This window comes from Podospora pseudopauciseta, chromosome 1, assembly GCF_035222475.1.
Source record: "Podospora pseudopauciseta strain CBS 411.78 chromosome 1, whole genome shotgun sequence".
Lineage (NCBI taxonomy): Eukaryota > Fungi > Ascomycota > Sordariomycetes > Sordariales > Podosporaceae > Podospora > Podospora pseudopauciseta.
This window is the reverse complement of record NC_085892.1, coordinates 4,797,236-4,809,315: the sequence shown is the minus strand read 5'-3', so window position 1 is coordinate 4,809,315 and position 12,080 is coordinate 4,797,236. Positions and strand designations below refer to the sequence as shown.

Sequence of the window (12,080 nt, the reverse complement as noted above, 5' to 3'; positions counted from 1 at the left end):
TAAACGCTTTATATTTAATTTACTATTTTTCTTATTCTTATCGATACTAAATTATAAATAATAAATACCTTTATATTAATAATTTTTATATTTTAAATTAAAATTCTCTCTTTTTCCTTAATTAAAGTATAATTATATTCTTTTTATTTTAATTCTATTAAAAACCGTTACGAAAAACTTATAATAATTGTAATTATATTTACTATATAAATTAATATAATTAAATTTTAGATACTAAAATAGTGAGAAAACACATAAACCAATGTTACGGCTTAATACCTGGTGGAGCGCGGGGCGCACTACGGACCAATCGTTAGTACATAAGTAAGAACCAATTTAAACAGGATTATTGGGATCGAGGATCGATCCAGAAGAGTCAATCCTAGAGGGAACAGTATCGATAAAATCGAGGGTCGAGTTAATCGATATAGAATAGTGCTAGGCTTAGCACGAGGACTATATATACGGAGGAACTAGCTAATATAAATAGACAGTTCCGTAATATATAATATAAATTATAATCGTTAATATTAAACTACTATAATTAAGATAAGCTATTATTATATATTATTTAGCTATACCGAACTAAGATTATTTAAAAGTATTTTTAATTAATATCCTTTTTAGAGGTTTTAGATAGGAGTTCGTTATACGTTATATATTTACTTTAACTCTATTATAGATAAGTTAAAAGTATTTTTTTACTATTATAGCCGGACCTAACAACGTTTAAATAGGAAGCGTCCCGCTTAGTCTAAACGCTAAAGGACCTTCTGCCAGACTTATACCCTTTACCGTAAAATAGGTTATTAAGCGTCTTAAGGAATTTAAAGACGAAACTTAATAGAGCTAAAATTAGATTTTCGTTATTTTAACTATATCTAAATTAATTATTAAGTTCCTGGTACCGAAGCGCTATAAAAGAAAAAAAGTAAAGCTTAAAGGATTTTTAATTTAATTTAAAACCTATTTTCGTTAATATTTAAATTAATTTATTAATAAAGAATCGAAAATAATTTTCGCAATTACTAAGCTTAAAGATAGGGCTCTCGTATAATTCGAGCCTATCCTCGACGACTATTATAGGTAAGAACCGGAAAACTAAGAAAAGATTATTATAGAATACTTCGAAAGCTACTATACCTTTAAGGCTAAGCTTAAAAAAATATTTAGAAAGTATAACGAAGTAAAGCATATATAAAGGAGGCTCTTAAGCCTATACTAAACGTATTTAACGGTTAATTATATAGTTTAATTTAAAATTAATAATTTATATAATACTATTAACGATAAAAAATTAATATAATTTTTTTATTATAGCCTTAAGGAAAAAGTAAAAAATAAATTATATAAAAAAATAAAGCCCGATATTATCGATAAGTATATCGCTATAGCTATATAAATCGATAATCGATAGTTTAAGCGTTATATAAAAAAAAATTACAGTAAAGATATTTATAGTAATAACTATAAAGGATACTTTAGTAATAACTATCCTAATAATAAACGTAAGTAAAAATATTTTAATACTAACTACTCCGATACTATATATTTAGAACCGATAAACGTCGATATTATATAGTAATAAAGGCCGTAAAGCCGAAGCTAAAATAAAAATAACTTTAAATATTTTAATTATAGTAAAGTATAATACTTTAAAAAGAATTATAAAGTATTTAAACGGCTCGGATAGAAAAAAGAAATCGTATTAATTATTATATTAAAAAGACCGAGGATTATAAAAGTAATAACTATCGGGTATTAATAAAATAAAGCGGTAAACTCCGAAAAAAACTTTAATTAATATATTAAATAGAAAAATAAAAAGTTTTAGGAAATAAAGGAAGCTTTAGAAAAGTTAAAAATAAAATATAAAAAAAAAATCTTTAAATATAAGTATTATAGGATTAAATAATATAAATTATTACGGAAGTTATTATAAAGGTCGTTAAGGATAAAGGTTTTACGTAAAGACTTACTAAATAAACGATATTAAAAAAGTAATATAGTAAATACGGAATTATTATTTTATAAAATATATTATAGCCTATAAAACTTTTATATAAAAGCTAAAAAAAATATTAGAAAAGTAAGAAGGTTATTAATATTAGGATCGCGAAGTTACTAAAAAATATACTAATACCTATATAATATATACCCTATAAAAGAGATACGGTATAACTTTATTCTAAATATCTAGAATATCGGAAAGTACTTTAATTTTAATATATTATATATAAATATATAAAGTATTATTAAAGTAAATCGCTATACGGCTATTAGTTAATATATAAAGTAAATAAAGAAAGTAAATTATAGTTAATTAAAAGGACTATAGCCCGGTAGGAAAAAGCCTAATAGAAGGACCTAAATAACTATATTTTATAAAAAGTTTAAGACCTAATCGAACTAAAGGATAGCTTTTAGGTTATATAAATCGTATTAAAATATATAAGGTACTATATCGAATATATAAATAATTAAAATATAAATAATAATATATATTTATAGAAGGAAGTAATATTAAAATAGTACCTAAACCTAAACTATATTATATATTTACGGGAAAAAGTTAAATAATATTATTAAACTAAAATACTTAAAATTAAATAAAAAAACCAATATCGAATAAAAATATAAAAGAATATTAAAAATAGAAGATAGGAGAAACCTAAGCGGATATAATTAAAAGACTTTATATTATTAAATAACCCGGAGTAAAAAAACGCTTTTAAATAATATAATCGCTTAAAAAATAACTTACGGCCCTTCGTAGGGGCCGTTAACCTCTAACGGATTATAAATAATATTTTTAAAGGTATCGGCGTAAAGTAAAGGTATAGGATAATAATCCGGCGTTTATTAATAAAGTTATTATTATATAGGAAGAAAGTAAGAAAAATAAATACCTTTAGGTTACTATATAATAGAGAGATCTCTAAGTAATAATATTAATAAACGGTAATATAAAGATAAATTTAATTTCGCTATAGTTCGTATACTAGAGCCGTATACCGTAAAAGAAAAAAAAAATAAATCGTTATATAAAAACTATTTCCTACGTAAAAGGTTTATAAAAAATATTATCCTTAAATATTATAATTAAAGGAAAAATAATATTAATTATATTCGATATTATAAATATAGGACCCTCGAAGGATATAATCCTAAAGTAATTATAATATAAAGACTATAACCTAAATATCGATTAGAGGGATAATAGTTATTTACGATTAAAAAAACGTTAAAAGTATTGAATTAACGATAGAAAATTAGGAATATATATAGAGTAAAGTATAGGATATATACCCTCTATAATATTACTATAAAAAATATAAGAAATAATAATATATTTTATCGATATAGGTAGTAAAATCGAAGAAATAAAGTTAACGACGTTAATAGAAATATCGGAGGCTAATAAATACGTTTATTATAATAATATAAAAAAAAGTAAAAAAAAGGCGGTACCGGTAAAATATCGAAGATACCTAGCCTTTACGGCTAAGTATTTAAAGGGGTTTCTAAAGCGAGGACCGTAGAACTATAAAATTAAGTTAAAAGAAGGAGCTAAGCTACGGCTATTTAAGGTTTATTATATTAATAATAAATAAAGTAAAAAGCTACGGAAATATTTACATAAAAATTTAAAGAAAAAATATATTAAAAAGTCTATATCGCTAATAGGATACTCCGTATTCTTCGTACCGAAGAAAGATAGTAATTTATAATTATATATAAATTATCGTTAATTAAATAACGAAAAGGTAAAAAATAATTACTTACTACCGTTAATATCTAAATTATAAAGTTAATTAATAAGAGCGCGATACTTTATATATTTAAATATACCTATCGGGTACGCCTATATACGGATTAAAAAAAGAGACGAGTGGAAAATAGCGTTCCGTATACTTTATAGTTATTTCGAGTATTTTATAATACTATTTAGGTTAACTAATATATCTATAATATTTTAATTTTATTAATTATATAATACGGAAATACTTTAATAAAATAGTAATATACTATTTTAATAACGTTTTTAATTATTTACGTATTTTAAAAGAATATAAATAGTACGTATAAAAGATACTCGATACGCTATACGGAGCCGGACTTTTAATTAATAAAAAGAAAAGCGAATTTTATATATAGAAAATAGTATATTTAGGATATTTAATATTATTAAGTAAAGTTTATATAGAATTTAAAAAGATTACGGTAATTAAAGATTACCCTATATCGTAATTATAAATATATATTAAAGAATTTTTAGGATTTATAAACTTTAATCGGATATTTATTTAGGGCTATATAAATATTATAAAGCTACTTAATTATTTAATTAAAAAGGACGTAGAGTTTCGGTAGGGGTAGAAAAAGGAATAAGCCTTTCGGAAGCTAAAAAAAGTTATTTTAAAGAACTTAGTATTTAAATTACTAAACCTTAATCGACTATTTAAGGTCGAGGCAGATATATTAAACTATATAATCGGTAGATAATTAAGGTAACGAGACGATAACAGTAAATTATATTTAATAACTTTTTTTTCGAAAAAGCTTAAAAAAGTACGTTAAAATTATTTAATTTATAATAAAAAACTATTTATTATTATCGAAACGTTCGAGGAATAGAGGCTATATTTTAGCGGTATTAAATATAAAGTATAGGTCTATACAGATTATAAAAATCTATAGTATTTTATTATTATAAAGGTCTTTAACGTACGGGAAATATAATAATTAAAGTTTCTTTCGGAATTTAATTTCTAAATTAATTATAAAAAGGGTTCGGAAAACGCTAAAGTAAATATATTTAGCCGGCAAACTAATTACTATAAAAATATATTTAAAAAGTTATTATTATTATTTAAAAAAGCGTTAAATAGTATTTTTAAATATTTATTATAATTATAAATAAAGTATTATATAATATATCGTAAAAAAGTTATTTTTAGTAAGTATTAAGGGAAATTAAGTAATAATATAATAAAGTAATACTAGTAAGAAAAACTAAAGCCGTAAGGTATTTAAAAAAATAATTAGGAAAGACTATAGTATAAAAATCGAGCGTATATAAAGCTAAATAATAAAATAATATTAGTAATAAAGATTTATATATTAAAGCTCGGAGGATATATAGGTATTACTAAAACTATAAAAAAGATTAAGTAGTACTTTAATTAGTTAAAGATTAAAAACGATATTAAAGAAGCTATTTAATTATACTATATATACGAGAGAACGAGGGTTATAAAGTATAAGCTATATAGATTTCTAAAGCTACTATTAATAATAAAACGGCTATAGAGTTTAATTACGATAAACTTTATTATTAAATTACTAAAGTCTAAAAATATAGTAACCGGCGTTAAATACGATAATATATTAACGGTAATCGATAGGCTTACTAAGTAAGTATACTTTTTACTTTATAAAAAGATTTAATCGGTAAAATAGTTAACGAATATAGTATTATAGTATATTATATTAATATATATATAATTAAAGGAGTTTATTATAGACCGCGATATTAAGTTCGTATTAAAGTTTTAAAAAGTATTAATAACGAAGCTAAAAGTAATAAGTAAAGCGTTTTTAGTTTATTACCTTTAAACAAACGGTTAAACGGAATAGCTTAATTAAATTATAGAATAATACTTATAGAATTATATTAATTTCGAGTAAAATAATTAAATTAAATTATTATTTACGGTATAGTTAATATATAATATATTATTAACTAAAATAATTAAAGCTATACCGTTTTTCGCGAATTTCGGCTATAAAGTAAACCTATAGTAAAGACCTACGGTTAAAGTACTTAGGGCTAGGGTTAAGGTAAATAAAATATATATATTTTACGGTAAGCTTAAGTAAAAATTAAAGTTTATAAAGGAAAAGATACGGAAATATTATAATATTAAAAAGCTCGAAGGACCTTACTTTAAAGGAAAAAATATAGTATTTCTTTCCATATATAATTTACGTACTAAAAGATTTAGTAAGAAGCTAGACTATAGGAAAGTAAGATTATTTAAGGTTAAAAGGAAAATATCGGAAACGGTATTCGAATTGAAACTACCTAATATAATACGTTTACGGTTATATACTTTTTATATCTTACTTTTAAAACCTATATTATATATAAGTAAGGCTAATATATAGGTAGTAGCGGAGGATAAAGAAAAAAAATATAATATAAAAAAGATATTAAATTTATAGTTTAATAAAAGTTAATTAAAATATTTAGTTAATTAATTAAAATATCCGGCTATAAATAACTTATAGGAACTATAGGTATATCTTAATTACCTAAATAAATAAAAGAAATTCTATTAATAATATCCGGACCGACTAAAACCTAAGTAAGTAAAAAGACTCGGCCCCGGCTTATAGCTAAATAGTTATAAAACGAAGTTAAAAGAACCTCGATAAGAATCGAACCTATACTTTCGGCATAATAATCAACGTACTATACGTTATACTACGAGGTTAATAAGTATAAAGGAATCTAGGCCTAACTAGCACCGTACACCTTTATATCACAGTTAAACTAACAGCGGGCTACGCTATATATAGGACGCGGAGCGCCCAGCTAATCATTAAGGAAGTTAGGGGACGGCTAATTAGGCATGGATAAAAAGTATTATGGTGCTAAGGCTCACGAGCAGTCTGCAGGATGCAAAGTACTAGGGGTAATTAGAGGTATAACACGACGAGTATATTGCAGGATGTAATGTGCTAGGAGTAATCGGGGCTGTAGTAGGGCGAGCACCTTAGGGTTCTAAGGTTTATATATACGGAGGAACTAGCTAGTATAAATAAATAGTTCCGTAATATATAATATAAGTTATAATCGTTAGTATTAAACTATTATAATTAAAATAAATTATTATTATATACTATTTAGCTATACCGAACTAAAATTATTTAAAAGTGCCTTTAACTAATATCCTTTTTAAAGGTTTTAGATAGGGGTTCGTTATATATTATATATTTACTTTAATTCTATTATAAATAAGTTAAAAACGTCTTTTTACTACTATAGCCGGACTTAAAAATATTTAAATAAAAAGCGTTTTGCTTAGCCTAGGCGCCGAAGGACCTTCTAGATATATACCCTTTACCGTAAAGTAAGTTATTAAGCGTCTTAAAGAGCTTAAGGATAAGGCTTAATAAACCCGGAAATAGATTTTCGCTATCTCGATTACGTTTAAGTCGATTATTAAGTTCCTAATACCGGAATACTATAAAAGAGAAAAGGCAAAGCTTAAAAGATTTTTAATTTAATTTAAAATTTATTTTCGTTAGTATTTAAACTAGTTTATTAATAAAGAATCGAAAGTAATTTTCGTAGTTACTAAGCTTAAAGATAGGGCTTTTGTATAGTTCGAGCCTATCTTTAATGATTATTATAAGTAGAAGCTAAAGGATTAAGAAAAGATTACTATAAAGTATTTTAAGAATTATTATACCTTTAAAGTTAAGCTTAAAAAAATATTTAGAAAATACGATAAGGTAAAGCGCGCGTAGGGAAGGCTTTTAAGCTTGCGCTAAACGCGCTTAGCGGTTAGTTACGTAGCTTAATTTAAAATCGATAACTTACGTAATACTATTAACGATAAGGGGTTAATATAGCTCTTTTACTATAGCTTTAAAGAAAAGGTAAAGGATAAGTTATATAAAAAGTTAAAGCCCGATATATAACGAACCTCTATCCAGAACCTTTAAAAGGGATACTAGTTAAAGGCACTTCTAAATAATCCTAATTCGGTATAGCTAAATAGTATATAATAATAATTTATTTTAATTATAATAGTTTAATATTAATAATTATAATTTATATTATATATTATAGAACTATTTATTTATACTATTTAGTTCCTCCGTATATATAGACCTTTAGACCGTAGACCGTTATCTTATATATAGTTTTCAGTTCGCTCTGTATTAGTTAATATTAAACCGTAGACCGTAAGCCCCGCCGCGGTTTCCGGTTTTTATTTTATTAATCCGTTTAATCTTTTAGACCGTAAACCCCGCCCGATAGCGCGGTCTAGTCTTAATTAGTCTTTATAGCCTTATTATTTTTTAGAACCGTAATATAATATTCTTTCTCTAGGCCGAAGCCCCTACGGCTTAATCTTCTTTTATTATTAATAATATTATAAATCTTTTTTTTTCTTTACCTTATTATTTATTATATTTAATTATATATAAAAACGTTATTATAAAACTAAAAAAATTTTTGCCTTTACCTTTTAAATTCGCCGCCGTAATATTATTATAATACTATATTTTACCTATTTTACTTCCGGGACCCTTTATATTATAGCTCCCGAGTCCTTACGGTACGCCGAGTACGTACGCTATAAAATTTTTTATAACGGGTTTAATATTAGTTCCGCCTATAAGTATATTTTCCTTTTCTTTTTATATAGTAATTAACCGTTTAATAGTAACCCGAACGATAGAAAAGTAAAATAGGCTCGAGCGTAAGGAGTAAAAGCTTAAAGATTAACTTTCGTAATTAATTATTAAATTTATCCGGGTAAAATAAATACGTTACTTTTTTCGTATTCGTAAAAAGTATTTTTTTACGCGGGATATTTAGGAGGAGGATACCCGGATAGCGTATTTTATAGTTATAGCGTTACCCGATTCTTTACCGGGTACTTCTACGTAGTCGACCGCCGCCCAGGATACCGTTCCGTAGTTTCTTTCCGCCCTAGATCCTTTTTTAGACCCGGACTAGCCCTCCGACCTTTCCTTCGATTTTAGTATAGCCGGTCCTTCCTTCCTAACCGCGTTAAATATCGTTAATAGCGTACTTTCCTTTTCCTAAAGTACTTAAGCCGCACGGTACTACTTATATCTCGCTTTCCTTATACCTTTTAACCTTATAATATAGTATATAGTACGCCGGCTACTACGTCGAAAGCGCGGGTTTGATTCCCGCCGAGGTTTTTTTAAATTTAAAAAGACCTAATAAATTTTTTTAAATTTAAATATATTTTTGGCTTTTTACGGTAGTACGTCTTTAACCTTTTTTTACGGCGGTGGAGGCGTATAGTGCTAGTTAGGCTTAGATTCCCTCGTACTTACTAACCTCGTAGTATAATATATAGTACGTTAATTATTGTTAGCTGCGAAGTCCTAATAGGCCTATAATATAGAGCCTATATAGGGTTGCTGTAAAAATATAGTAGTGCGTAAACGGAAGCGGGAGGATACGACGGCAGTGCCGAAGGAAGGTAAAGCACTGTAATATAGTAAGGTATAAGGAATAAAATAGCCTTTATTGCCTTTAGCCTTAGCCTATTAGCCTTAGGCCGTAACTTTAAACTTTGTTCCTTAAAGAAAGAAAGAAGAGAACTATTTTACAAGAGAGAGGAGAGGTCTATATATAGGCCTTCGTAGGCTTACTGTGGGTCCTATAGGCCCCTAAAGCCCCTATACTACTTAGGGTATTTAGTGGGCTTAAGTAGGTCCAGTGTAGACCCACGGAAATCTATAGAACCTTCGGTAGTAAAGGTGCCCTGTAAATCACACTATTGTGGCAACTTACTACGTAAGCTTGTAGCCACTTTAGAAAGTTCTAGCATCTATTAACTGGGCTTTAGGCTACAGTGGCTAAAAGGTTCCCTTACTGCTTATAGCAGTACTGCCTACTATAATATTAATCTATAGGGTAGTAAGTAGGGCACTTAGTAGTACCTACACGTTAATACCCCTTCTGTAGAAGTATTAAGTGCCTACTTACTAGGCCGTAGGGCCTTTATAAGTACTAAGCTTTCGGTAGTTTATTAGCTCTAAAAAGCGCTGGAACTTAGGGGCTAGTAGGGCCTTAGTTAGGCTATCGGCTACTATATCCTCTATAAGTACGAAGGATATAGTAATATTCCTTTCTATAACGCTCTCCCTAACGCCCTGGAATTTAAGGAGCGTATGCTTAGTACGGTTATAGTGCCTTGGGTTATGGGCTGTCTCTATAGCGCCTTGGTTATTACACTTTAGAGGGGTAGGGCTCTATAAAGAGCGCTGAATTTCACTATATAGCCCTCTAAGCCACAGGGCTTCTCGGTTGCTTTCGATTAAGGCCGTATATTCGGCCTCGAGGGTGCTATAGGCAACCGTAGGGGCTCGTTTAGATTTCTAGCTTACAGAGCCACTTCCCACTAAAAATAAGTAGCCGTAAGTAAACCGAGCAGTAGTTTTGTAGCTAGCGAAATCGCTATCGGTATAGCCTATAGGCCTAATACTACCTATACCTCCTAACTATATAGCTAGGTCCATCGTGCTATATAGGTAGCTTAGCAGCTTTTTAGCTACTTTTAGGTGGGCTACCTTAGGTGCTTGTAGGTGCCTTAAGAGCCACTAAACGGCGTAGGCAATATCGGCCCGGGTTTGGGTTATGGGGTAGGTAGTAGTGCCTAGTAGGCTCTAGTACAGCTTAGTTTCGGCTTTATTTAGTGGATCAGAGGGAGTTTCGGGGCCTATAAGGCCTAGAGAGAGCGGTAAGGCAAGCGCGTAAGTGCTGACCTTAAAGTACTTTACAGCCTCTTAGATATAAGCTTTTTAGTAGAGCTAAAGTAGCCTTTTAGGCCTATTTCTTTCAATTTAGACCCCGAGAAAGAATTTAGCAGGGCCTAAGTCCTCTATATCGTAGGCCTAAGCTAACTATAGCTTCAGAGCCTAAATAGCAGTTATAGAGGGTCCAATTAGTAGGCAGTCGTCGACGTAGCTTACTATAAAGATACCTTTAAGAGGGTTATAGTAAGTGGCCGAGTCCGAAACTAGTAGGCTATAGCCCAGAAATTTAGCTAATGCCGTAACCTTTTTCTGCCATAGGTAAGGGGCCTGTTTTAGGCCGTATAAAGACCTTTTTAGTACTATAACTTAGTCTTTTAAAAAGTCCTAGCAGTACTGTTTTAAAAGGTCTATCGCGGTTTGGCTGCTAAGGCTATATTCGTATAGGCCTTCAGGGACTTCCATATATATATCGGAGTCTACGCTAGCGTTAAGAAAGGCCCTAACGAAATCGATTTACTTAATTTCTAGGTCTTCTTCGGCTGCAATAGCCAGTAAAACCCTCCAGGTAGGTAGTGCTATAGTAGCTGCAAAAGTCTCGGTAAAATCGGTTCCGGGTACCTATTAGAAGCCTCTAACTATTAGCTGGGCCTTAAATTTAGTAATTTAGCTCTGTGGGTCTCTTTTAGCCTTATAGACCTAACGGTTAGTAATAAGCTTTTTTGGGGCCTATAAGCGGTTAATAAAGTAAAAGGTTTTGGAATTTAGCAGCTACTGTAGCTCACTAAAGGAGGCCTGTAGCCACTAATCCTTTAGTAGGTACTTCGAGGCCTGTTTAAAGGTCCTAAGTTCTGTGCCGATAAAAGCAGTGCTATAAGTAACGGCCGCGGCGGCCTAGTTAATAAAGTAGTTTACTAAAGCTATAGTATCTATAGTATCGTTATTTACTACTTTAAATTCCTCCTTTTATAATTTAGTAGCCTGCGGAAGCTGTATTTCGATATTAGTAAGCCTAAAAGGTACTATTGCAGTAGGTTCCCCTTCTATAATTACAGAGGGTTTCCCTTCTGAAGGCTTAATATCTTCCAGTTCTGGAAGCCTTAGTTGCGATGTGGAGGCTATAAGCCCTTCTAAATCAGGCCTATAATCTTCGTACAGTTTAACGAACGGCGTTTAAATTACTTGCTGGTGGCCTAGCTATATTAAGTAAGTGTTATTACCTAATACGGCTAGAAGCTTACCTTTAGTAGCTTTAGGCTCTAGCTTCTTTACGGTAATACGCTTTTTAAGCGGTGTAAGTACTAAAACTTTAGCGCCTATAGCCCTATAAAGTCTAAGGTTAGGGACGTGAGGGGCCTATAAAGGCACTAATTCGTCGAGGAATAGCTAGTGAGGCGTAAATTCCTTAGTGGAAGTAGCTATACGGTTAATAATATTTATAATAAAGCTAATTACGTAGTACCAAAGGGTAAGTAATAAGCCAGAGGCTACTATAGTGGCTCGTAAACGCTCTAAAATTACCCGAATAGAGCGCTCGGTTAAGC

General features: G+C 29.2%; 1 non-coding gene across 1 annotated transcript; it reads right to left on the bottom strand.

The window, feature by feature from the left end:
* Positions 1-6,429: 6,429 nt before the first annotated feature.
* QC763_0015460 lies at positions 6,430-6,500 on the bottom strand. Its single transcript has one exon. It is a non-coding gene; the product is annotated as a tRNA-Asn (tRNA).
* Between the last annotated feature and the right edge of the window lie 5,580 nt (positions 6,501-12,080).